Here is a 27615-nt window from a genome sequence, read left to right as displayed (position 1 = left end):
ATAAATTTATTTCTATTTTTATTCAAGAGTTTTAATATTTAAAAAAAAATGAGAGTGCTAATATGGTGTATTGGTCACACCCTAAGGGTTTCATATATAATAAGAAAAGGATATGGTTCTAAAAGGGATAGTTGCTTAATACATCATATCTGAAACTTCTAAGTAAAATGGTGTGATTGAAAGATGTAATTGTACTCATAAAAATATGATTAGAAACATGATGAATAGATATAATTCATCAAGATATCTCTAAAATGAGGTCCTAAAGACCGCCATCAATATCTTGAATAGAGTTCTTAATAAGACAGTTTACAGGATGTTTTTTGAGTTATCGATTGGTAGGAAGCCTAGTACTATTATTTTTCTATCTAGGGCTACCCTACAAAGGATAAGGTGTATAATTCAATAATAAAAGTTTCAACTAGAACTACTTATTATTATTTAATTAACTATCTAGATAATTCTAATGGATATAAATTTTACTATCCTGACAAGAGGTATGAAGACTGTTGAGTCTAATCATGTCAGATTTCTAGAGTTTGATATGGATAATTACAGATGCTCTTATACTAGAGATATAACATTAAAACAAAAAAAGGATCATTGTTTTTATTCCAGTTGTTCAAAAAAATATCATATATCATTATAGAAGTATAGTGGGAGAGCAATATCAGATATATGAACCGATTATAGCACTCCATAGCTAGTTAATGGAGTATCAGTAAAGAAATTACATAAAAGAAAAAAAAATTATCATTCCTAATGACTTTGGTCTATTTATATGAGAATGACTATGGCATTGGCCATGTGATTAATTTAATCTCATATAATTAGACTATTACATGTTTCTAGTCAGCTAAGTAGTTTGAAGCTATGTATGATATGATGGAATTTGAGGTTAAAAATAAAATATGAGATGGAATTATCTAAAGGGTCTAAGCCTGTAAAGTGTAAGTGAGCATTTAAAATTAAGAAAGACTCTAAAAATAATATTAATACTTCAATGCTAGGTTGTTACATAAGAGTGCATAGAAAGATGTATGAATTACAATGAGATTTTTTTTTCAGTCTCTTGTAAGGATTCTTTAAGAGTAATCATAGTGTTGGTAACCCATTTTGACCTAGAGCTTCATCTAAAGAATTTTATATAGATCAATAATAGAGTTTTGTTGAGAGTCGAAAAGAATATATAGTATACAAACCTAAGAGATATCTTTATAATCTTCAGCAGTCATTGAGGAAATGATAACTTAAGTTTGATGATATTGTAGATACTTTAAGATTTGTAGATAATAAAGTGAATCAATATATGTATCTTAAGGTCTGTGGAAGTAAATTTTTCTTCTTTACCTTATGTATAGATGCTATTTTGTTTGCCAGCAATGATTCTATTATGGCATGAGACCAAACTTTGCTATCTAAGATCTTTGATATGAAATATCCTAGAGAAATTTTATTTATACTCAATATTAAGATTCACAAGAATAGTCTGTGATATGTTAGGATTGTCTTAAAGAGCTCACATTGATTGTATACTGAATGGATTTAGTATACACAATTGCAAATCTAGAGATGCATATATGGTCAAGAAAGATAAATTTAGTAGAAATCACTATTCTAAAAATAATGTAGAAAAAAATCCATGAGGAATGTGCCTTATTCAACTATTGTGTAGTTTTCATATATGCAAAGATTTGTATCAAATCGAAGATAGTGTATATGGTGGGTATAGTTTACGGATATATAACAAACCCGAATATGGAGCAATTAGAACATAGCTAAAAGGTTATGACATATTTGTTGAACACCAAAATAAAATGTAAGCTGACTTATTAAAAGTCTAATCATCTTGAGATGATTGGATATTGTGATTTTGAATTTTGTTGGTTGCATGAATGATATAAAATTCAATTTTATTATGTTTTGATGGTGGCTAGAGGAGCTATTTCTTAAAAAGATTCAAAATAGATTTTTGTGGCATCTTGTACTATACTGATAGATTTTATGGCATGTTAGGAGCTGCAACTCATGTTTTTAGTTGAGGGATTTCATCTCAGGACTTATGATTACTGATTCTATCTCAAAATCACTTTAGATTTATCGTGATAATAGTGCAACTATGTTTTTTTTTTAAAGAACAATAAAAATTTTCAGCACCTCTATCTATATAGAGATAAAATATTTGATAGTTAGAGATTTGATTAAAAGGGAGTTATTATAATTGAACATATACAGACTGATGTAATATTTACAGACTCATTGACCAAAGACTTAGATTCACTGTATTTATTATATATGTAAAAAATATGGGTTTATTGGAATCTTTGATATGCTTAGTGGGAGTATTGTTTTTTGTTGAACATCATATGGATGCTATAAAATTTTTATTTTTCACTATTTTCATGTTGGAATATTGCATTTATATCTATGCACATAAAGTTGATTGTAAATACTGTTTATGCTGAAAATCTTAAGAATAAAGATATTGCTTAATAATAAATATATTGTTTAAATAAAAGTTTTAAGTATAAAGATATCGCTTAAGCATAAAGATATTGCTTATGTGGTTATTGATATCATTAATGATATCATAGTTCGTCTTGAGACATAAAGGACACATCTTGAGATGTACGATGAAATTGTGATATAAGTTTAAAAGTGCTGTAGCTTTCGTTGAAAAACATAAAGAAATTTCATTTGAAACCATAAAGTAGACTAATGATGAACTTTGTATATTTTGATCATATGGGTACAAGATTCGCACGACATGCATTATATCACTAGAATCTACCTCGATGAGATTATTAATATTTGTAACCATAGATGGGTCTTATATCAATAAAGAGTATTGTTGGGTATAAAATATCTTCCCAGCCGAAGTTCGTGTCAGGAGTGACCCGCCAGGGATTCTACCGACATCCGACCTTCAACGACACCTTTTCGAACCTCTCCGACGGCTGAGCCTCCACAACATTCCCAAGTTCTGCCGACGGATAAACCCCTACTAGTGTCAACCGGATTCTCCATGACGGACGGACTCCATCCAAGTTTCTACGTGGTTGACCACCTTCTAGACTTCGTCCGGGCTCCTACGGGAGCCGGACCTCTTCCCCGAACTCCAACTGCAGGTAGACTTCGTCCGGACTCCTACAGGAGTCGGACCTCTTCTCCGAACTCGAACTGCAAGTAGACTTCGTCCGGACTCCTACGGGAGCCGGATCTCTTCCCCGAACTCCAACTGCAGGTAGCCTTCGTCCGGGCTCCTACGGGAGCCGGACCTCTTCTCTGAACTTCAACTGCAGGTAGACTTTGTCCGAACTTTTACGGGAGCCAGACTTCTTCCCCGAACAGGTAGACTTCGTCCAAGCTCCTACGGGAGCCGAATTTTTGTTCTGAACTCCTGTTGCAGGTAGACCTCACCCGAACTCCTACAAGGGCCGGACTCCGAGCTTCTACTGCAAGCGACCCACTCCGAGCTTCTGCTACAAACGATCTACTTCAAATTTCTACCGCGAGCGGTCCGCACCGGATTCCCACTGTAAGCCTTCACCCGAGCTTCCATTGTGGACGAATTTCTTTCGGATTTCTATTACAGGCAGGCCTCGGCTGAGATTCCTCGACAAATGATTCCCATCCGGGTTTTTACGGAGATCGGACTCCGATCGAACTTCTATAGCAGACAGATTTTGGGCTCACGGAATCCAACAGCTGGACCCCTCCAGTGGATGAACCTCTCCAGCACCATCTGACATCCACCGTCGGTCGACCCTCTGCCGAATCCTGCACGAAATCAGACTGCATCTGCGAAAAGCCTCTGACCGAGCTTCTACGGCAAGTGGCCCTCGCCTGTAGCCTTAATGCCCAAGGCACACAATGGTAGAAGGTTCGCCAGCAACATCCGAGCTCCTCTCAGATGGATAGCTACCTCTCTCTGCCAGGCATCTCGACCGAGCTTCGGCTGACAGGCCTGGACCCCCTGGCAGGCACAGTAACGGCCACGACTCTGCTCCACTTCTTGTGATGGATACCGTGCAGCTCCTTCACTCTCTGGCAAGTCGCGACAACGGACGCCGCTCCACTCCCCACAACAGGCTCCACGTGGCAGGTCACGGTGATGGCCACGATTTCACTCCACTACTCTTCATAACAAACTTCTCCTGGCCCCGAACGGCCCACTGCCAGGCGATTACAAACGTCGCTATCAGTCTGTTGCTCCCTCCGTCAATAAAAAGGGGACCCCAGATACGTTATTCTCTAAGCTCTAATTTCTATCTCAAAACTCTGCTAAAATTTCTGTTCGAGCACTCCATTCTTGTTGAGGTAGAGAACTGACTTGAGCGTCGGAGGGTCTTGCCGGAGCACCCCCAACTCCGGTTTAGACTTCCTTTGCAGGTCCCGACGGTGACCGCGGCTCCCTCGACTCCAGCTTCTCTGACGCCGGTGGATTTTTGCATCAACAGGATTGGTGCTAGAGGAAGGGTCTGTGTCTTCGCAGTACCCTTGTTCTTAAAGGAGCGCTCAACGGGACCGCCTCCGGTCATCTTCTCTGGCACCCTCTCCTCTAGTTTCCTGCCTGATCTCCACCTGATGCCTCCCCGAAGGGCATCCTCCAGGCGGTCGACGGCCTCTGCGGCCAGATCTCAACAGGCTCCACAAGCTCCGACCCCGTCCCTGGTTTCCCAAGCTCCTCTTCCTCCGGCGACAGCAGTCAGCATGGAGCAGTCCGATGATCGATCTCCGATCGATTTCACCAACACCACCTCGGGAGAATCCTGGCAGGGAACAACCGGTGTACTGGCCGAACCTCCCAAGCGACAAAGGATTGAGGAATCCATAACCTTTACTGAGGAAGATGCTCGGGGAGTTCAATTCCCTCATAACAATGCGGTTGTAGTTTCTTTAAATATAGTTGATTACGATGTGCACCGCATTCTTGTCGACAATGAAAGTTCGGCCGACATTCTGTTCTACGGTGCCTTCTCAAAAATATCCATCCTTGACGGTCGTTTGGGACTGATTAGCTCCCCTCTGGTAGGATTTACCGACGATGCTATCCCGGTGGAGGGGGTAATAACTTTGACTGTAGCTGCGGGTCGATATCCAAGACAGTCCAGGGCTTTGGTGGATTTCCTGGTGGTGAAGGCACCGTCAGCCTACAACGTAATCCTCGACCGACCTAGCCTCAACGCCCTCCGGGCTGTGGTGTCGACCTACCATCTGAAATTGAAATTCCCTACTAGCCAGGGGGTCGGAGAAGTCAAGGGAGACCAAGCCCTAACCAGACACTGCTACAACATAGCCTCGCAAAGGAGTGACCAATCTGACCTCTGTCCGCTTGATGGATTAGACGCCCGCGATGATCTCGCTGAGGAAAGGGGTGGGCCAATTGAAGATTTGGTTTTGATCCCTTTGAACGATGGGAATTCAGAGCATATGGTGAAGATCGGCTCCAACTTGGGGGAAGAGGTGCGGACGCAGCTCATTGATTTCCTACGAAAGAATGCGAATGTTTTCGCTTGGGTTCCAGTGGACATGTCGGAGATTGACGCAGAGGTCATGGAACATCATCTGGCCGTTGATCCAAGGCATCGACCGATGAAAGAAAAAATTCGAGGTCATGCACCGGAAAGGCAAAAAGCGATAGCCGAGGAAGTGGATAAACTCCTGAAAGTCGGATTCATTAGAGAGGTCAACTATCCTAACTGGATCTCCAACATTGTCCTAGTCAAAAAGGCAAATGGCAAGTGGAGGATGTGTATAGACTTCAAAAAGTTGAATAAAGCCTGCCCAAAGGACAGCTACCCTCTGTCCAGGATTGATCAACTGGTGGATGCAACCTCGGGCCATGAGCTTCTCACCTTTATGGATGCATTCTCTGACTATAATCAAATCAGAATGGTGTCAGAAGATGAAGAAAAGACTGCTTTCATTACTGACCGTGGTCTTTACTATTACAGGGTCATGTCCTTCGGCCTCAAAAATGCAGGCGCAACCTATCAGCGGCTGGTGAACAAAATCTTCGAGGAGCAGATCGGCCGCAACATGGAGGTTTACGTGGACGACATGTTCGTAAAAAGCAAATCTTCAACGAACCATGTCGCCGACCTCGAGGAGACCTTCGGTGCCCTCCGAAAATATAAGATGAAGCTGAACCCGACTAAGTGTGCTTTCGGAGTGACCTCGGGGAAGTTTCTGAGCTTCATGTTATCGGGGTGCGGGATTGAAGCCAATCCGGAGAAAATTCATGCCATCCAGGAGATGGCCGCCCCGAAGTCGATAAAAGAGGTTCAGCGCCTTACAGGGAGGGTGGCAGCCCTGAATCACTTCATTGCAAGGTCGGCCGAACGGTGCTTATCCTTTTTCCAAACTTTCAAGTGGCCGAAGAACTTCTGTTGGACCACTGAGTGTCAACAGGCGTTCGAAGAACTAAGGAGCTACCTCGGCTCACCTCCGCTATTAGCGAAGCCCGAGCCTGGGGAGGAGTTGTTCTTGTACTTGGCGGTCTCCCCTATGGCCCTCGCAGCAGTTCTTGTCAAGGAAAAAGCAAAAATTCAACGGCCGATCTACTACATCAGTCTCACGTTGAGAGACGCCGAAATCAGGTATACCAAATTAGAGAAACTAACTTACGCTCTGTTGATTGCAGCCCGGAGGCTCTGACCTTACTTCCAAGGGCACACCGTAACGTTGCTCACCGACCAGCCGATTAAGATGATTCTGCACCGGACGGATGCTTCCGGAAGGATAGCGAAATGGACGATCGAGCTCACAGAATTCGACATCAACTATCGACCTAGGCCGACAGTAAAAGCCCAGATATTGATAGATTTTATAGTAGAATGCACAATCTCGGAGTAGGCCGGGCCTGAACAAGGTGAAGTTGACGGTCTGAAGTCCCGACCGAACCCCTCTGAAGAAGAAACAGACCCCCCTGATTGCTTTTGGACCCTCTATGTGGATGGATCCTCCAACATGTCGGGCGCAGGTGCGGGCCTGATTTTGATCAGTCCGGAGGGGATCGTCGTGGAGTACGCGCTGTGCTTCGAATTCCCTGCAATGAACAACAGAGCGAAATACGAAGCTCTGATCGTAGGATTAAGGATCGCCAAAGAATTAGGAGTAGATCGGCTCCAAGTTTACAGCAACTCCCAATTGGTGGTGGGACAAGTCAGCGAAAACTACGAAGCACGGGAGGACAGCATGGCTAAATATCTTGAAAAGGTAAAGGAGCTCGTTCCCACCTTTAGTAGCTTTAACATCAAGCAGATTCCAAGAACGAAAAATACCAGGGCCGATCTTCTCTCCAAGTTGGCTACGCTGGCTCCGGCTGAATTGCCCAAGGGTGTTCTCTTTGAAGTTTTGAAGTGCCCAAGTACGGAGGAATCACGGCCCGTGATGGAAATTGGCCATGAACCCAGTTGGATCGACCCACTGGTGGCATATCTCAGAGACGTGATTCTCTCTCATGATGCAAAAGAGGCTCGGAAGCTCAGAAATCAAGCCTCCCGATACATCCTTTATGAAGACAAGTTGTACAAGAGATCATACTCTTTGCCCCTTCTAAAATGTCTCTAGCCTTCGGAAGCTGACTATGCCTTGTGGGAGGTGCACGAAGGAATCTGCGGAAGCCATCTGGGGGCTAGATCCTTATCCCACAAGTTGCTCCGCCAAGGGTATTACTGGCCGACAATGTATCGTGACTCCATTGAATACGTCAGAAAGTGTGACCGATATCAGAGATATGCCAACATCCAGAGACAGCCCGCCTCCGAGCTTACACCCTTAAGCGCCCCATGACCATTTGCGCAATGGGGAATGGATATCCTTGGACCCTTTTCTGTGGCGTCAGGGCAGAGGAAGTTCCTCCTGGTAGCAATTGACTATTTCACCAAGTGGGTTGAAGCCGAACCGCTGGCGAAAATCACAGAAGCTAAAGTGCAAGACTTCGTCTGGAAGTCAATCGTCTGCAGGTTTGGTCTGTCGAGGATCCTAATTACTGATAATGGGCGGCAATTTGCGGGTGCGAGGTTCGTCGAGTTTTGTGAAGACCTAAACATCTCCCACAACTTCACATCGGTGGCCCATCCTCAGGCCAACGGCGAAGCTGAAGTGACCAACAGAACTCTGCTGCAAGGAATCAAAACAAGGCTCGAAAAAGTGAAGAAAACTTGGGCTGACGAACTTTATCATGTGTTGTGGGCGTACTGAACTACCCAAAGGTTGCCCACGGGGGAGACCCCCTTCGCTCTAGCCTTCGAAACTGTTGCCCGGCTATGCAACCCAAGAGGGGGGGGTGAATTGGGTTTCTAAAAATTTTAAGCTTAACTTATGACTTATGAAAAATATTTGGCAATAGCTAAATGAATATGGAGAGTTAAATTAATTCAAGACTAATGGCTAAAAGCAAGAATGCAAGAAAATAATGAAGAGTTAAAGGGAAGCAAATATGCACACCACAAACAAAAGGATTTATAGTGGCTCGGTGCCAACCTTGCACCTACATCCACTCCCCAAGCTCCTACTTAGGAATTTTAATCCACTAATCTTGTATTCAACCCGAATACAAACGTCGAAAACTCCGACTCTAGCTATCCCAAGCTAGTTCACTTATTTTTCGGGTACAAGCCAACCCTATACACTCCGATTTAAGGTTCGGATCAACCTTCCCTTATTTTGGAACCCTTCCAAAACAAAACCAAACACTCAAACTGAGTATAACAATTTATAGCACACTTAAGCACAAAGAAAAGCTCCTTCAATGAGCGAATATAACTTTAAATATACTTTACTTAAAAGAAGAAGACCCTCTTCGGATTCCCTCAAAGTGGTTGGAGACTTGAATGTGCACTTGAGGAGTTGGTGAGCTTGGTTTAAGGGCTTCTTCAAAGCTTTGAATGAACTCTTGATTAGGGCTGAAAAGTTGTCTTGAAAAACTCTTTTTCAAAATTTCTCTTTTGAATACTCTTGAATTCTCTCTTGAATGCTCTTCTTAACTCTTCCCAAAAATTTTTTGTTTCCCACCTTTTGGATCCTTTTATAGCTTTAAGAAATAGAGAAAAATATTCTAGGCTGAAAAAGAGCCGTTAGACCACATTAAATGAGCATTAAAAGTACTTAAAATGGGTTAAAAATTAGTCATTGCGGAGAAATTCTGTCACAGGGGTCGACTCATGGGTCGACTCATGCCTGGGGGTCGACTCATGGGTCGACCTCTGTGGAAGAATACCAGAAAACAGGGTTCTGTAATTTTTGGCCTAAAAACTGTAGGGGTCGACTCATATGTCGACTCATGCCTTGAGGGTCGACTCATGGGTCGACTCACAGGTTGTGCCAAGCCAAAAAATCTGCGTGCCAAACAGCTCATGTGCCATGAGTCGACTCATGGGTCGACTCATGATTTTCAATCATGCATATCTTTCAACATACAAGTCCAAAATTAATAAAATTTTCACCATTGGATCACAAATCTTTTGTTCTATCATTTGATATTATCAAATCAGGGTTTTGATAAAATTACCATTTTGCCCTTGAGGAGCAAAAGAGGCTTTTTCAAGTGAGAAATATTAGTACCCCTTTAACTGCTTTGTAATCATCAAAATCAATCTAGGGATCAACAATCTCCCCCTTTTTGATGATGACAAAACATTTGAACAAAAGCATTTATGAATCAATGAGCATAAATTTTCAAAGGAATGAAATGCATTGTAGGTAGTTTTGAAGATAAAAAGAAAATTTACTACCAACTAATAAGTTCATTTGCTTGTAAAGAAGATTGATTCTTTTGGAATGTGAAACATGTACTCATTAGCATAAGTAACTTGCCCATTGCTTAATGATTTAAAAATTTGCTCATTTGATTATGTGATTTAGGTGTTAGAGTAGAAAATTTGTTTTTGTTATCAGAGCAAGTTTAATAATTAAGTATACCAATGCATGTCTAAGAATTGATTGTAAAGTATATCAGAGCATGTCAAATTTTAAGATGTATCAAAGTAAGTCTAATTTTAAAGCATATCAGAGCATGTCTAAGAAGTAATTTTAAAGGTTGCTCATTTGCATTGTACTAAGCAATTTACTCATTGTATTTTTAAGTCATTTAATAATTTTGCTTTTGATATTGTTCTTTAATTTCTCTCCAATTCATTCATTTTATTTTCAAGTCTTTTAATAATTTATAATTTTGCTTTTGATATGTTTCTTTTTCTTTAATTTCTCTCCCTTTTTGACATCATCAAACATTGTTAGCTCCCCCTCTTTCTCTGAATACGTTTTCTCTTTAGTGTTTCTTCAAACTTCTTATGCTAATCATTAATGTTTGCTCCCCCTGAATACAGCAATCATTAACCAAAATATGCCATAGATTACCATAGATATGAATTATCAACAAAGAGAAGATATATAATCAAGAGATGATTGATATCATAACAAAGAGTAGATATATAATTAAAAGATAATTGATACCATAGTTGTTTCAATACATATTCCATAAAAGTCAACCAGATAATATCATTACATGGCCCAAAAGATAGATCATAGAAAGAACAACACTTAGGATCTAGTAAAGCTCATGACTAGATGGATCGGAGTCATCAGAGATAGGGTGAGGAGATGATGGATCTCGACCAAGAGCACATCCTCTACCCCGTCTGCCTCTGCCACGAGTGGAGGTGCTGGCACGAGCAGGTGAGCGAGATGAACTAGAAGGCTGAGAACATTGAGAGGCCAAAGACTGGACTGAAAGAGTGAGTCTAATGGAATCAAGAACGTTCAGTGCTCTCGAAACAGACTGAAGCAGAGCAGTGAACTGAGTAGATGCATGCTCACTCGAGCCTCTGATCTCTCTCCTCAATAACTCATAACCACCCTCCAATGCACCTCTAAGCCTGCCAGCCTCTGCAGTAAGGTCAGTGACCTCAATAGTGCTCTCCTGTGGCTGAGGATGGGCCAAAGCTAAGACTTGCCCCTGCAAGTCAAGAACTCTCCCAGTCAGTCTCAAAATGCTGTCCTCGAGCTGCTGAATCCGAATAGACTGATCTGAGATCAATTGAAATACAGTGGAGATATGGAGGATCAAGGTCTGATCAGATGAATCTAATGAAGTGGATCCCGGTGCAAATGTAAAAGTGCTCCACTGTCAAGAAAGCAAGGAAGCCACACGCTGAGAAATCTGCTCGATCTGATCATCAGCCAATCTGTACTCTGGGAAAGGTGCTCTGCTGTCTGACTGCTGAACTGGTGTGTGCCTCCTGGTGAACTATGAAGGGCCAGTCTCTGGGTCTGAAACAAACTGGATATCTGGAGATGCTGCCCTGAAGTCATGGAGAGGAGATGAGGGACCTTCTTCCTCAGCTCTATCTTCTACTCTGTCCTCAGCTCTCTCCTCAGAACCCTTGATCCAACCACCATCAGTTTTAGTAAATCCCATGCGGTGCAGAGTGTGTTGGTTAATGGTGTCTGCGTGAGAAAGCTTAGCAGATGCCTCCCCCTCAAAACTGACTCCAAACCTCCTGAAAACTAGTGTGAGAGCCATACCAAAAGGCAGATGTGCCTTGGATCTGTTCAGTGTCTCTCTCATGGCCTCAATCATTAAAGCAGGGAGGTTTAATGGGGTTTGAGTGATCACATGAAATATTATACAAATATCTCGGCCAGAAAGGAGGTCATGCCTACCACTCCTTGGGAAGAAAAGCTTTGTCACTAATTGATGTAAGATTCTCATTTCAATTGACAAAATTTTGGCTTCCAATTTATTCAAACTTTTCGAGTAGGTTCCCCCTAGAATTACATTGATCCCCTCTTCCTTCATTGGGAGTTTCATGTAAGAGTATCCCTCACAGGACAAATATAGTATCTCTCCCAAAGTAATAGGATCTAAGCATATATCAACTCCCTTAACAGTAGAAGTTACTGTTCCATTGTCATAGTGTAGATTTTGATAAAATTCTCTAACCAAGTCTACAAAAGTAACTTCCTTGAGAGAGCAGTAAAAACCCCAACCCTGGTTTTTTATCTTTGTCCCAAAGGAGAAACCTTCTTTTTCAAAGAATCTAAAATCCACATTCTTGTCGGTTTCTACCTTACTATCAGATAGAGGGATTTTGCTAGGGCTAAGGGGAGACTGAGAGGGACCTTGAGCAGACACTGAAGCCGGAATGGGAGCAGTGGAGGACTGAGCAGCTTGCCTTTTCCTGCGGATGCTTTCTTCCAGCTCACGGACTAATTTTTTTCTTTGAGGGAGCTTCATCTTTGGGGCCATTCTTACCACAAGAGCAGGCAGGGAGACTCGGAGGATCAAATGGATGAGTAGAAGGAGGGTTACAAGAGGATGGAAAGGGATTTTGGTGGAGAGAAGAGACGATTTTGAGAAGAACGGTGGAGGCTAGGGCACGCTCCAACCGCTTCAATCAAGGAAGAAAGATGCGAAAAGCTCCTTTCCCAGGCGGTGATTTGAGGTGGAGAGGAGAAGGGAGAATGTTCTTGGGTTAAATCCTTGGTTTTGGAGAGAAAAAAGATGAGGATGATGGGTCTTGGAGGGAGGAAGACGAAGAGAATAGAGGGTCGGCTCATGAACAGGTTTTAAGACAAAATGGAATGAGCCCGTGGGATGTTGGCTAAAAATTACAAGTTTGCCAATGGATCGACCCTAGGGGGTCGACTCATGAATCACAAAAATTCAGAAAAAATATGAATAAATTTTGAAAAATTTAGAATTTTGGGAGAAGAAATTTTGCTCAATGACAGGTTGTGAGAATGATAATCTTGAGCTTTTAGGACCAAGAGAGATGATGAAAATTGATCTCAAATCGATTCCTTGGAAATGGAGAAACACTTAGGCATAAGGATCAAGAATTCCTAGATTTCTCCTAATTTCACAGAATCTATCCTCGCTAAGGGCCTTTGTAAAGATATCAGCTAATTGATTTTCAGTGCAAACATATTCAAGAGTTATATCTTTGTTTTGAACATGTTCTCTTATAAAATGATGTCTTATTTCAATATGCTTAGACCTTGAATGTTGAATTGGATTTTTAGTTAGATTTATGGCACTTGTGTTGTCGCATCTTATGGGTGTTTCATTAAGTTTGATTCCAAAGTCTTCGAGTTGTTGCTTAATCTACAAGATTTGAGCACAACAACTTCCGGCTGCAATGTATTCGGCCTCAGCCGTAGACAGTGCTACCGAATTTTGTTTCTTGCTAAACCAGGAGATTAGGTTAACTTCAAGAAATTGGCAAGTTCCACTTATGCTTTTTCTATCTAATCTACATCCAGCAAAATCAGCATCTGAATATCCTAATAAATCAATTAGTGTCTTTAGAGTACCATAATCCTAGAGTTTGAGTACCATTCAAGTATCTAAAGATTCTTTTAACAGCATTCAAATGAGATTCTTTAGGATTAGATTGAAATCTAGCACACAAACAAACACTAAACATGATATCAGGCCTACTTGTAGTTAAATATAATAGAGAGCCAATCATACCTCTATAGTATTTTAAGTCTACACATTTACCTTCTTCATCCTTGTCAAGCTTACATGAGGGGCTCATGGGTGTGCCAATTGCTTTGGAGTTCTCCATTCCAAATCTTTTGAGTAATTCCTTGATGTACTTGCTTTGGGTGATGGAGATTCCTTCTTTTGTTTGTTTGATTTGGAGTCCGAGGAAGAAAGTGAGTTCTCCCATCATGCTCATTTCGAACTCTCCCTGCATGAGCTTAGCAAAGTCTTGACAAAGAGATTCATTAGTAGACCCAAAAATTATGTCATCAACATAAATTTATATTACTAACATATCATTTTGATTTCTTTTAATAAAGAGGGTTGTGTCTACATTACCTCTTGAAAAATCATTATTTAGTAAAAATTTGCTTAGCCTATCATACCAAGCCCTAGGTGCTTGTTTTAATCCATATAAAGCTTTATTTAATTTAAAAATATGATTAGGAAAAGCATGATTTTCAAATCCCGGGGGTTGTTCTACATAGACTTCTTCAGCAATATATCCATTTAAAAATGCACTTTTGACATCCATTTGAAATAATTTGAATTTCATAAAGCAAGCATATGCAAGTAGAAGTCTAATGGCTTCTAATCTAGCAACAGGTGCAAAGGTCTCATCAAAATCAATTCCTTCTTCTTGATTATAACCTTTAGTAACCAATCTTGCTTTATTTCTTATTACATTACCATGTTCATCTAATTTATTCCTAAAGACCCATTTTGTGCCAATTATTGAATAATTTTTAGGTCTTGATACTAAAGTCCATACATTATTTCTTTCAAATTGATTAAGTTCCTCTTGCATTGCATTAATCCAATTATGATCATTTTCAGCTTCTTCAATAGTTTTTGGTTCAAGATGAGATACAAAAGCACAATGATTAAATACATCTCTAAGTGAAGAATGAGTTTTTACCCCATGCATAGGATCACCAATAATTAATTCCTTAGGGTGATTGTGAACATACCTCCATTCTTTGGGTAAGTCATTTGTACCTTGAGGTTGTTCTTGAATTTCTTCACCTCTCTCATCCTGTTTGTCTTCTTGTTTCTTGTCCTCTTGAGTTGTTGAATCTTTCAGAGTGATCTCTTTCATTCCTTCTATTAGAGGATCTGCATCATCAACACCCTCATTCTTCCTTGAAGGAAGATCGTTAGATTCATCAAAAACAACATGTATGGACTCTTCTACTACTAAAGTTCTTTTGTTAAAAACTCTAAAAGCCTTACTTGTGGAGGAGTAACCAAGAAAGATTGCTTCATCTGATTTTGCATCAAATTTACCAAGTCTTTCTTTACCATTATTTAATACAAAACATCGGCAACCAAAAATATGAAAATATGTAATATTAGGTTTTCTTTCTTTCCAAAGTTCATAGGGGGTTTTCTTTAAAATTTGTCTAATCAAAGCATGATTTAAAATGTAACATGCTGTGTTAATTGCTTCCGCCCAAAAATATCTTGGAAGGTTGCTTTCACAAAGCATGGTACGGACCATTTCTTCTAAGGTTCTGTTTTTCCTTTCTACTACCCCATTTTGTTGGGGTGTCCTAGGAGCAGAGAAGTTATGGCCAATTCCATTTTCATCACAAAAGTTTTCAAAGTCTTGATTTTCAAATTCAGTTCCATGATCGCTTCGAATATTTTGAATTAAAAATCTTTTTTCATTAGTGACTTTTCGATAAAATTTAGTAAAAATATGAAAAGTTTCATCTTTGTGTGCTAAAAAAAAATCAAAGTAAAACGAGAGTAATCATCTATAATTACAAAACCATATCGTTTTCCTCCTAGACTAGTGGTTCTAGTTGGTCCAATTAAGTCCATATGCAAAAGCTCTAAAGGTCTAGAAGTTGAAACAATATTTTTGGATTTAAATAAAACTCTTGTTTGTTTACCTAATTGGCATGCATCATAAATTCTATCCTTTTCAAAATTCAGTTTTGGCAAACCAAGAACTAATTCTTTCTTAATTAATTTTGAAAGAGAATGCATGCTAATGTGTGCAAGTCTGCGATGCCAAAGCCAACTTGTCTCATTAATTTTAGCATTTAAGGATACTAGGCATTGCATGTTTATTTTGGCTAAATCATTTAAATCTACCATATAAACATTACCATGTCTATGTCCAATAAATTTAATGCCATCATTAACAGGACTAGTTACAATGCACACAGACGATTCAAAAATAACTTTATATCTTTTATCACAAAATTGACTAATACCTAGTAAATTGTGCTTTAAACCATCTACTAACAAAATATTTTCAATGTATTTGAAGGGAGTGATACCAATGTTACCTATACCGATGATCTTTCCTTTGCCATTGTCTCCAAAGGTGACCATCCTTCCATCCCTAGCATCAAGCGTGATGAATTATGATTCATCACCAGTCATGTGTCTCGAGCATCCACTATCAAGATACCATTTCCTGTTTCCTCTTTGGGATGCTAGACACACCTGCAAGCAAAAGTCAAGTTTTTATTTTAGGTACCCAAGCTTTCTTGGATCCTTTTTGGTTAGTCATAATGGTTCCTTTTGGAACCCATATTTTCTTTATAGTTGATTTTGCAGATTTGTTAGAGAAGCAAGTGTATGATTTATGTCCTACTATACCACATTTGAAGCAAGTAATATTGGTAGATTTGTTACTTAAAGAGTTTATATAAATATTTTTCAGATATTTTTGTTTCTTCAAGGGGTTATAGCCAAGTCCAGCCTTATCATACACGGCTTTTTGATTATCAAGAATCATATTGAGTTTATTTGAACTCAAGGTGAACTTTTCTACTATTGGTTTTAGCTTGGCGATTTCATTCTTTAAGCTTTGATTTTCTTGAAGCAGGGTGGATTTTTTAATTGAAATATTTTCAGTTTGTTTCAATAAAGATTGATTTTTCAATTTTAGTTCTTTATTCTTCATCCCTGGTTTCTTTAATTCATCAACCAAATCATAGAATGCTTCATGTAATTCTTCAAATGTAAAGTCACTAGGGGTTTCGAAAATTACCTCATTTTCGTGTGCCATAAGGCACAGGTTGGCTTGTTCGGTTGAGGTTTTCTCATCGGAGCTTGAGTCATCACTCGCACTCCATGTGGCCATCATGGCCTTCTTCTTGAACTTCTTGGGACCTTTCTTCAGTTGTGGGCATTCGGATTTGAAGTGTCCCGGCTTCTTACACTCGTAGCAGATAAGGGGTTGGTCTTTCTCTTTTTCTTTGCTTTGTTCCCCTTTTGTGAATGGCCTCTTCCTCATCCCCTATTTTTTTTTTCTCAAAAATTTCTTAAATCTTCGGGTGATGAGTGCCATCTCTTCATCCTGTTCTTCATCTTCAGTGTCATCAGTTTTTTCATCTGGTGGAGCTGTGGATTTTAGGGCAATGGTTCTTTTCTTTTTGGCTTCTTCCTCTTGATGTTGCTTCATGCTTAGCTCATGAGTCATCAAAGATCCAAGAAGCTCTTCTAGAGGTAGAGTGTTCAAGTCCTTGGCTTGTTGGATGGCAGTCACTTTGGCTTCCCAAGTTCTTGGTAAGGACCTGAGAATCTTTCTTACAAGCTCACTGTTAGTATAGGACTTACCAAGACTCTTTAAACCATTAATAATATCAGTAAAGCGAGTAAACATTCCAGTTATGGACTCATCATGCTCCATTTTAAATAATTCATATTTATGCACAAGCATGTTTATTTTAGACTCTTTTACTTGATTGGTTCCCTCATGGGTTACTTCTAACCTATCCCATATTTCTTTAGCAGATGAACAAGTAGAAATGCGATTAAATTCGTTTGCATCAAGAGCACAATAAAGAACATTCATTGCTTTAGCATTTAATTGGGCCATCTTCTTATCAACCTCATCCCATTCTTTCTCGGGTTTGGTTGATTCCTCACCATCTATAATTTTAGTGGGTGTGTGAGGACCGTTCACTATGATACTCCACATATCATAGTCGAGTGCTTGTATGAATATTTTCATCCGAGCTTTCCAATAGGTGTAATTAGATCCATTGAAAAGTGGAGGTCGGTTGGTGGATTGCCCCTCGGCAAGAGAAGTGCCGACGTGGGTTGCCATAGATCTTTGGCTCTTTGATTGTTTAGATCAAAGAAGGGCTAGAGCACCGGGCTCTGATACCACTTGTTGCCCAGCTATGCAACCCAAGAGGGGGGGGGGGTGAATTGGGTTTCTAAAAATTTTAAGCTGAACTTATGACTTATGAAAAATATTTGGCAATAGCTAAATGAATATGGAGAGTTAAATTAATTCAGGACTAATGGCTAAAAGCAAGAATGCAAGAAAATAATGAAGAGTTAAAGGGAAGCAAATATGCACACCACAAACAAAAGGATTTATAGTGGTTCGGTGCCAACCTTGCACCTACATCCACTCCCCAAGCTCCTACTTGGGAATTCCAATCCACTAATCTTGTATTCAACCCGAATACAAACATCGAAAACTCTGACTCTAGCTATCCCAAGCTAGTTCACTTATTTTCCGGGTACAAGCCAACCCTATACACTCCGATTTAAGGTTCGGATCAACCTTCCCTTGTTTTGAAATCCTTCCAAAACAAAACCAAACACTCAAACTGAGTATAACAATTTATAGCACACTTAAGCACAAAGAAAAGCTCCTTTAATGAGCGAATATAACTTTAAATACACTTTACTTAAAAGAAGAAGACCCTCTTCGGATTCTCTCAAAGTGGTTGGAGACTTGAATGTGCACTTGAGGAGTTGGTGAGCTTGGTTTAAAGGCTTCTTCAAAGCTTTGAATGAACTCTTGATTAGGGCTGAAAAGTTGGCTTGAAAAATCCTTTTTCAAAATCTCTCTTTTGAATACTCTTGAATTCTCTCTTGAATGCTCTTCTTAACTCTTCCCAAAAATTTTTTGTTTCCCACCTTTTGGATCCTTTTATAGCTTTAAGAAATAGAGGAAAACATTCTAGGCTGAAAAAGAGCCATTAGACCACATTAAATGAGCATTAAAAGTACTTAAAACAGGTTAAAAACTAGCCGTTGTGGAGAAATCCCGTCACAGGGGTCGACTCATGGGTCGACTCATGCCTGGGGATCGACTCATGGGTCGACCTCTGTGGAAGAATACCAGAAAATAGGGTTCTGTAATTTTTGGCCTAAAAACTGCAGGGGTCGACTCATGGGTCGACTCATACCTTGAGGGTCGACTCATGGGTCGACTCACAGGTTATGCCAAGCCAAAAAATCTGCGTGCCAAACAGCTCATGTGCCATGAGTCGACTCATGGGTCGACTCATGATTTTCAATCATGCATATCTTTCAACATACAAGTCCAAAATTAATAAAATTTTCACCATTGGATCACAAATCTTTTGTTCTATCATTTGATATTATCAAATCAGGGTTTTGGTAGAATTACCATTTTACCCTTGAGGAGCAAAAAAGGCTTTTTCAAGTGAGAAATATTAGTACCCCTTTAACTGCTTTGTAATCATCAAAATCAATCTAGGGATCAACAGGAACGGAGGCTGTTATCCCAATTGAGCTCAAACTTCCGTCGGCACGAGTCGTGGCGTTCGACGAACATCACAATTCGCAAGGTCTTAAGCCAACCTCGACTTGTTAGAAGAAAAGCGAGAGGTAGCTCAAGTTCGGATGGCAGCCTACAGATAGAAAGTCGCTCGCTATTACAACTCCCGGGTCAAAAACAAAGTCTTTAGAGCGGGAGACCTAGTGCTCCGACGAGCTGCTGTCTCGCAACCTCAGGATAGAGGAAAGCTTGCCCCAAATTGGGAAGGCCCGTATGAAGTCAAGGAGGTAGTCTGGCCCGGAACTTACTACCTCAAGGAGCTCGGAGGAGCAGACCTCCCACGACCATGGAGCTCAAAAAATTTACGAATGTATTACCGATAACTTTACTTTAAATAAAAGTTTCATATCCACATGTCTTCTCTCTTGGCACGAGCCTATATCGACAGGACAATCGAAATAAACCATGTCGAGAGCAGGAGGAGAACCTCGTCCTAACGGGAGCAAAGTCGAAGGCCCGGTTACACTTAGACCGGATGGGGGGAGAGGCCCTGCAACGCCCATATGTGCCCCCACAGTCCTGTTAGGGACAGGAGGAGAACCTCATCCTAACAGGAGCAAAGTCGAAGGTCCGGTTATACCTAGACCGGATGGGGGGAGAGAGAGGCCCTGCAACGCCCATATGTGCCCCCACAGTCCTGTTAGGGACAGGAGGAGAACCTCGCCCTAACAGGAGCAAAATTGAAGGCCCGATTACACCTAGATCGGATGGGGGAAGAGGTCCTGCAACGCCCATATGTGCCCCCACAGCCCTGTTAGGGATAGGAGGAGAACCTCGCCTTAACAAGAGCAAAGTCGAAGGCCCGGTTATCCCTAGACCGGATGGGGGGAGAGACCTTGCAATGCCCATATGTGCCCCCACAGCCCTGTTAGGGACAGGAGGAGAACCTCGCCCTATCATGAGCAAAGGCGACGACCCGGTTACCCCTAGACCGGATGGAGGGAGAGGCCCTGCAACTCCCATATGTGCCCCCACAGCCCTGTTAGGGACAGGAGGAGAACCTCGCTCTAACTTGAGCAAAGTCGAAGGCCCGGTTACTCTTAGACCGGATGGGGGGAGAGGCCCTGCGACACCCATATGTGCATCCACAGGCCTATTAGGAACAGAAGGAAAATCTCGTCCTAACCTGAGCTGAAACTAATTACATCGGTAATAGGAGAAGAACCTCATCCTGACACCAACTAAGGTCCAGTCATTCAAGACCAGATAGAAAAAATGGAACTTTCTCAGCGGCCCCTCCGGGCTCCCGCGATCTCACTAAGAGCAAAGGGAAAACCCTCACTCGAGAAAAGAAAAGAAAAAGGGGAGGGGGGTTAAAAAGGAAAGCGACGAACTGCATCAGGAACAAATGAAAAACGAACTACATCAAAGATACAGGGAACCTCATCTCAGCAAGGATTGGGGTTCTATCAAAATCTTCGATCTCCAAGAGAGCTCTCGACACAGGCCGAGGATAAGACAGCTTCCTCGGGGAGACGAGAAGCTCAGACCTCCGAGCTCGAACTCTGAAAGGAGACGTCAAACTCGAGTGGCCTCGGACAAATCTGCGGCCATAAACAAAAGGATGGGTCAATGCGACGACGATCGGGTACCTCCGAACGGCATCGATATCAAGCAAGGCAAAAGCCGAAAGAAGCTTGGCAAACGATAATTCAACACGTAAGTAAAAGAGGTAACGGAAAATTTCCTTCTCATGTCATTAACTAAGTATGCATTACAGAGCCCTTGAGGCTGAAGAAGAAAGATGACAAGAAAAGCAAGCCGACGCGGCGACTTCCAGGAACCTCCAGGCAACATCGGCATCGAACAAAAAAAAAAGAGAGAAAAAAGGGGGGGATACAACAATAATAATAGTGAATGAAAGAAGTTCGACAGGCGACGATTTGACGCAAAGCACGAACAAGGTAACAAAAATCTCCTTTTCATTCTCGATTAACAAGGTGTACGTTACAAAGCCCTGAGGGCCGAGGAAAAAAGAACATTGCTACAAGACTTGAAAAGAATACATTAGAGACCGCTTCAAGCTTTCGACTTCTCCTTCCGGTTTTATCCTTATCAGCAGTATTTTCCAGTGCGCGTGATAAACCCATCGGCTCTCGCCCCCCGCCTCGTTCCTCTCCATTGCCGAAACCCCAACCCTAGAGGGAAAAGGGGGGGATAGAATTTAAGGGGCGGCGGCAGCGACGGCAGCGGCAACGACGACCTGTATTGGAAAGAACCGAAAGTACCCTGGAGGCCACGATAACATTGGAGGCATGCACCACCACCGTGTGCTCCCCGACAACCACCGTCCTAGTTACTTTGGCAAGGTCGGCATGCGCTACTTCCACCGCCCCCGCAACAAGTTCTACTGTCCCACCGTCAGTGCCAACCACCTCTGGTCCCTCGACCCCGACGACGTCAGGAAACCCGCCACAGCTTATGACGGCAACTCTACCCCCTTGACCGGTGTCACCCCGTTCAACTACCTCAAAATTCTCGGGCAGGACGCGCTCACCGGCTGGTTCCGTTATTAAATCTCTGTTGTTGAAGAAATTCTCCCTTGAGCCCCCTTCGAAGCTGTGGGAACCCTCAGTGGCAGTTCGGCAGCCGCCGAACTTGCAGGCCACTGTTTCCCCCCTCCTACTCCTCTCGATCCGTGGCATCCTCTCGAGATTGACCTCCGGAGTAGAAGCCCCGACGGGAGAACTCCTCGAAAGGGCTCGAAAGACTGAAGATGGCGGGGGGCCGGCGGAGATGGCGAAGATTGGCACGAAGAATGCTTGGGGTCGAAAAGGGCGCCGATGGGTGGCTAAATTCTCAGACAGAAGAAAGGCGTCGTCTGGATTCTCAGGCGAAATGAAGTCCCTGGAGGGAAGGAGGGGATTTAAATAAGCAACGGGGCCTGGAGCAGTTATGGTGGCGGATATCCCTAGGACAACCAATGCCCGCCACGTGTCCCACTCACTGTGGCGCAGGGCTGACTGCTGGTGGGACCATTATGGCATGGCGCTTGGGATTACGCTCTGGTGAGAATTCTGAAAGGTCTCTTCGGATCGTCCCGATTTGAAAAGACTCCAGTACACACGCATTAAATGCCAGGATTTTCGAGGGCGGTCATGCGCGGGCTTCAAGGGACCAACTTTGGCTGTGAAAATTTCTATGTACTTCATTCGAAACTCGAACTCGAAAGTAGGGAGACTGGTGTTGGGTATAAAATACCCTCCAGTCGAAGTTCGTGTCAGGAGTGACCCGCCAGGGATTCTACCGACGTCCGAACTTCAACGACACCTTTTCGAACCTCTCCGACGGTCGAGCCTCCGCAACATTCCCAAGTTCTGCCGACGGATAAACCCCTACCAGTGTCAACCGGATTCTCCATGACGGACGGACTTCATCCAAGTTTCTACGATGGTTGACCACCTTCTAGACTTCGTTCGGGCTCCTACGGGAGTCGGACCTTTTCCCTGAACTCCAACTGTAGGTAGACTTCGTCCGGGCTCCTACGGGAGCCGGACCTCTTCCCCGAACTCCAACTACAGGTAGACTTCGTCTGGACTCCTACGAGAGCCGGACCTCTTCCCCGAACTCCAACTGCAGGTAGCCTTCGTCCGGGCTCCTACGGGAGCCGGACCTCTTCCCTGAACTTCAACTGTAGGTAGACTTTGTCCGGACTTCTACGGGAGCCGAACTTCTTTCCCGAATAGGTAGACTTCGTCCGAGCTCCTATGGGAGCCAGACTTCCATCCTGAACTCCTATTGCAGGTAGACCTCATCCGAACTCCTACAAGAGCCGGACTCCGAGCTTCTACTGCAAGCGACCCACTCCGAGCTTCTGCTACAAATGATCTACTTCATATTTCTACCGCGAGCGGTCCGCGCCAGATTCCCACTGTAAGCCTTCACCCGAGCTTTCATTGTGGATGAATTTTTTCCGAATTTCTATTGCAGGCAGGCCTCGGCCGAGATTCCTCGATAAATGATCCCCATCCAGACTTCTACGGAGATCGGACTCCGACCGAACTTCTATAGCGGACAGATTTCGAGCTCATGGAATCCAGCAGCTAGACCCCTCCAGCGGATGAACCTCTCCAGTGCCATCCGACATCCACTGCTGGTCGACCCTCTACCGAATCTTGCACGAAACCGGACTGCATCTGCGGAAATCCTCTGACCGAGCTTCTACGGCAAGTGGTCCTCGCCTGCAGCCTTAACGCCCAAGGCACCCAACGGTAGAAGGTTCGCCAGCAACATCCGAGCTCCTCTCAGATGGATAGCTACCTCTTTCTGCCAGGCACCTCAACCGAGCTTCGGCCGACAGGCCTGGACCCCCTGGCAGGCCACAGTAACGGCCACGACTCTGCTCCACTTCCTGCGACGGATACCGCGCGGCTCCTTCACTCTCTAGCAAGTCGCGACAACGGACGCCGCTCCACTCCCCGCAACAGGCTCCACGTGGCAGGTCACGGTGATGGCCACGATTCCACTCCACTACTCTTCATAACAAACTTCTCCTGGCCCCGAACGGTCCACTGCCAGGCGGTTACAAACGTCGCTATCAGTCTGTTGCGCCCTCCGCCTATAAAAAGGGGACCCCAGATACGTTATTCTCTAAGCTCTAATTTCTATCTCAAAACTCTGCTAAAATTTTCGTTCTAGCACTCCATTCTTGTTGAGGCAGAGAACTGACTTGAGCGTCGGAGGGTCTTGCCGGATCACCCCCAACTCCGGTTTAGACTTCCTTTGCAGGTCCCGGCGGTGACCGCGGCTCCCTCGACTCTAGCTTCTCCGACGCCGGCGGATTTTTGCATCAACAAGTATGAAGACTGTTATGATTTAATATTAATAGTTTTAGCAGATCGGATTTTTAACTAAAAATGTTATTCATTCAGGATATTTGCATATGTGGCCACATGAGATGCTCTTAGCCTTAGAGTCACTTTCAAACTATATATATAATAAATATATTTTTTTAAATAATAAACAAAGAAGTCTTAATCAATATCGTTTAAGTGGAAGAATATTAAAAATTCTCATAAAGTGGGCTTCTATTGCTTATAGACCAATTTCTTATTCTGATTTATTACAAAAAAAAAAAAAGGACTAAGTAGTCATCTGAATAAATGATTAGGGAGTCTACGATTAACTGTAATCATATTATTTTGGATCCCATGGTCTTAGTCATGTGATGTAGCAGATATCGATGTAGGCTTGACTCGTTCAATGGGCTTTGTGATGGGTGGACTCATTATATAGAATTACTGACTGGACTAGATCCCTTCTCTGCTCCTATATATCCACCTATAGAGAAACCTTAGGGCATCAAGATCTCTATGTTTTTAGGACGGAACTATCCCATTGAGGAGACAGAAATAAGGTGGAGAGGGAGAGGAAGATCTATGTCATTATTATTGATTTTTTTTTCCGCAGGATGCTGGTATAATGATCATTACTGGCTGTTCAAGGATTTTAAAGTATGACGATGATTATTATTATTATTATTATTATTATTATTATTTTTTTTTTTTTTGAGATCTATTATTGAATAATTATTTTGTATTCTAATCTTCTCCACGAGATCCATCAAGTTTTTTTTTTCTCCAATAGGTTGATATCTAATGTACATTTACATTCAATTTTTTTTGGAAAAAAACTAATGTACAAGCCCTTTGCTTCTGCCACTTATCCTATCTTCGAGGAAGAACATCTTATCCGTAACATGGAATCTAATGTCTCTAGGAATTAGGAGATAAAATAAGTAGCAGTCGGTAGCTTGTACTTCATTAAACACAAGTTGGCAATTTGAACTCTAATAAAGATAGTTGTGTATTTGTTCTTCGTCCTTGCTTTCAGTTTGAGGCATTTAAAAGTGTGCTTATGACTCTTGTTCACAACGTCTACGAGATAAATGTGATTTGCTCAGGCACTCATATGATAGCTTTTTCACTCTAATGGATGTGTTTCCTGAATGTTGTGGGGCAATTTGGAGAAGCTAAGGTACATATTGAATAAACGCAAATTTATTAGTTACATTCATCCCACACATCGAGCACGCCTAACCATTTCCTATGTGAAACCTTTGACTAGGCTAGTTATGCTCTGCTTCTTGTCTTCCCACCCTTGGTCGGCAACATTATAGATTTGGATTCAATGACACAGCTCCAAAGACAATGTTTGGGGGTGAATGTCTTGGTGCAGAGTAAAATGGAACAAGTTCAACAAATCCAACAGCTTGCAATTTATCATCAAATTCACTAAAAAAAGGTGTTACAAGCATCTTTCAGCATCATTTCCAATTTCCATGTTGAGGCCTTTATTTTTGCCACAACAACTATAGATTTACCAAACTTATTTGCAGGAAAAAAAGAGAGATTTTTTCCCCAGAATTTTTATATGTGGGATGGCAAGGGACAAGACATGTAATCACAGATGACATATCAAAATCAGGGAACTAAATCCCTCTGGGAATCTCCCGCATCACGTGGAGTTTGTTTCCCATGAACGGGCCCAACAGTACAGTGATCACTGAAAAGGTCCGCGTGGTGGCCCCCGGGGAACATGGGTTGGAGCTTCCCAAGAGAATAGTTGTGATCACTGCTAGCTCTCTCTGAAGGTGGCCAGAGGCCGGACAAATGTGCGTAGGCAAATTTTACCCATGGTTAGAGTATGTTTGGATGATTATTCTCAAAATTTCACAGAATTTATGGTCAATTCAATCATCAAAAAATATAGAATTAAAAGTTAGATTAAATCTATATCTACAACCTTTTAAGATTATTTTTATATAAACTAATCCAAATTTTATAAGAAGAAAAAAATGATCTCAATAGATCAATTTTTGTCCTATAGCAAACGAGTCAGCTTACTTCGAAGATCCCTGAGTATTAGAAATATAAGTCTAATTCAAACTTTTTTTTTTCTAGTTGCACGAGTCTAAATCTTTGGATCCTATGAAATTTTGGATCTGGATATCCAAACAGACTCTTAAAAGAAATTATATTTTACACCACATCAATCTCATTTTGAAAAAGTTTCTCTCTCTCTCTCTCTCTCTCTCTCTCTGTGTGTGTGAAAACATTTTGGAAAAAGTTGGTTATTTATTTTTTTCAGAATACAGTGATTTAAGTTGCAGAAATCTTACTTTTAGTTCCATTATGTAAGCAATGTGAATTTGAAGTGTATAATAATCATGAAAGATTGAAAAAGGATCCGTAACTTCTAGTTATCAAATTCAAGGAAAATCGCTCATGTAGCAGTGTATTTGTATGAGAGTAGGTGTCTGTTTTTAGGGATTCTTTTGAGACCACCAGCAGCATATATAGAAACACAATCCACTTGGTTATCGATTACACTTTAGCTGTATGTCAACTTTTTTGAATTTAATGTGGAAGTGTTTGAAGAATAAACTATATATACTGCTGTTGCATATGCATTATATTTTTCATTAGCCTTTTTAATGTAACTATGTTTATATCCCGGTGTCTATCTTACAGTCTTAGTCAACTAAGGTCCTTAAACTAGTTTGACTTGGTAGAAATCATATTTTTAGATTTAACGGTTAAACTTCTATTGTTAAAGAGTGTGTTCTCTTTCTACCAAAAAAAAAAAGAGTGCGTTCTTGTGGGCACATATGATGACTAAGAGGAAAAGCCAAGGGTCATTTCATGGTTCATACATAGTCAAAAAGAGTAACGAATACATGTATGTTGTCCTACCAAGTGCACGGTGTATGGCAGACTTGTTCAAGGTATCATGCAGTAGGGGAGGATGCACAGCTAATAATTAACTCAAAGGCTGGTCCCTTTTCCAAGTGGAAGCATCATACACCAGAAGTCACATATGACTTTATAAAGCACCATGATGAAAGAAGTTAGACTGAAAAATGAAGCTTGTGGAATTATTCTAAAACATACGGTATAATTTTTAATGACCATTTTTTGCAGCATATGATCAGAATGGTAATTACAAGTTATTTTGAAACTTAAACATCGAATCTAAAGATGGGCCATTTGACTGAGCTGACCTCACACATGGTTAAAGAAAAAAAAATATTGGTATGTTAGGATTTGACGTTTCGAGATTCGATTCATATTGAGCCCACGGCGAGGTTCGTGGCAAAAAGTAGAGTCCAGTGAGACTAAGATCATCCCAAACGGAGCTCGGACTGAGAAGATACGCGCTTTTCAAGTCGGCATGAAATCCGAGGTGGCGGAGGACCGCCGGCAATGATGCAACCGTGCGCGGCGGTGCGCGGCCCAGGTGCGGCCAGCGCGCGGGCCAAGCGCGTAGGGCTCGGCTCGGTGCGGGGTCGTGTGGCCCAGCACGGGGTGCGGCTCAGGTGCGGGCGTGCGGGCCGGCCCAGGTGCGAGCGCACGGGGCACGGCCCGAGCCTAGGCGCTCGGGCGCGGGCCGGCCCAGGCCCATGCGCACGCGTGTGGGCTCAGTTCGCGTGTACCCCTGTCCATGGTGGATCGGATGGTCCACAGTAGGGTCTGTGGATCGCAGACACATTTTTCATGCATTTCTCACGGTCCACGGCACTATTCTATGGACCGACGAGTGATTGGAGGGC

The 27615-nt window shown here is 42.1% G+C and overlaps 2 long non-coding RNA genes across 2 annotated transcripts in view; both read left to right on the top strand.

Moving 5' to 3' along the window:
- Positions 1 to 27615, top strand: part of LOC105052289 (uncharacterized) — a 90550-nt gene that overhangs the window by 43504 nt on the left and 19431 nt on the right. The window lies entirely within an intron of this gene.
- Positions 24611 to 25782, top strand: LOC140851901 (uncharacterized). Its single transcript, XR_012134654.1, has 3 exons — positions 24611 to 25040; positions 25131 to 25307; positions 25402 to 25782. It is a non-coding gene; the product is annotated as an uncharacterized lncRNA (long non-coding RNA).

This window comes from Elaeis guineensis, chromosome 10 (assembly GCF_000442705.2).
Source record: "Elaeis guineensis isolate ETL-2024a chromosome 10, EG11, whole genome shotgun sequence".
Lineage (NCBI taxonomy): Eukaryota > Viridiplantae > Streptophyta > Magnoliopsida > Arecales > Arecaceae > Elaeis > Elaeis guineensis.
Note: the sequence above shows the minus strand (reverse complement) of the source record. Positions and strands in the feature narration are given on the sequence as shown.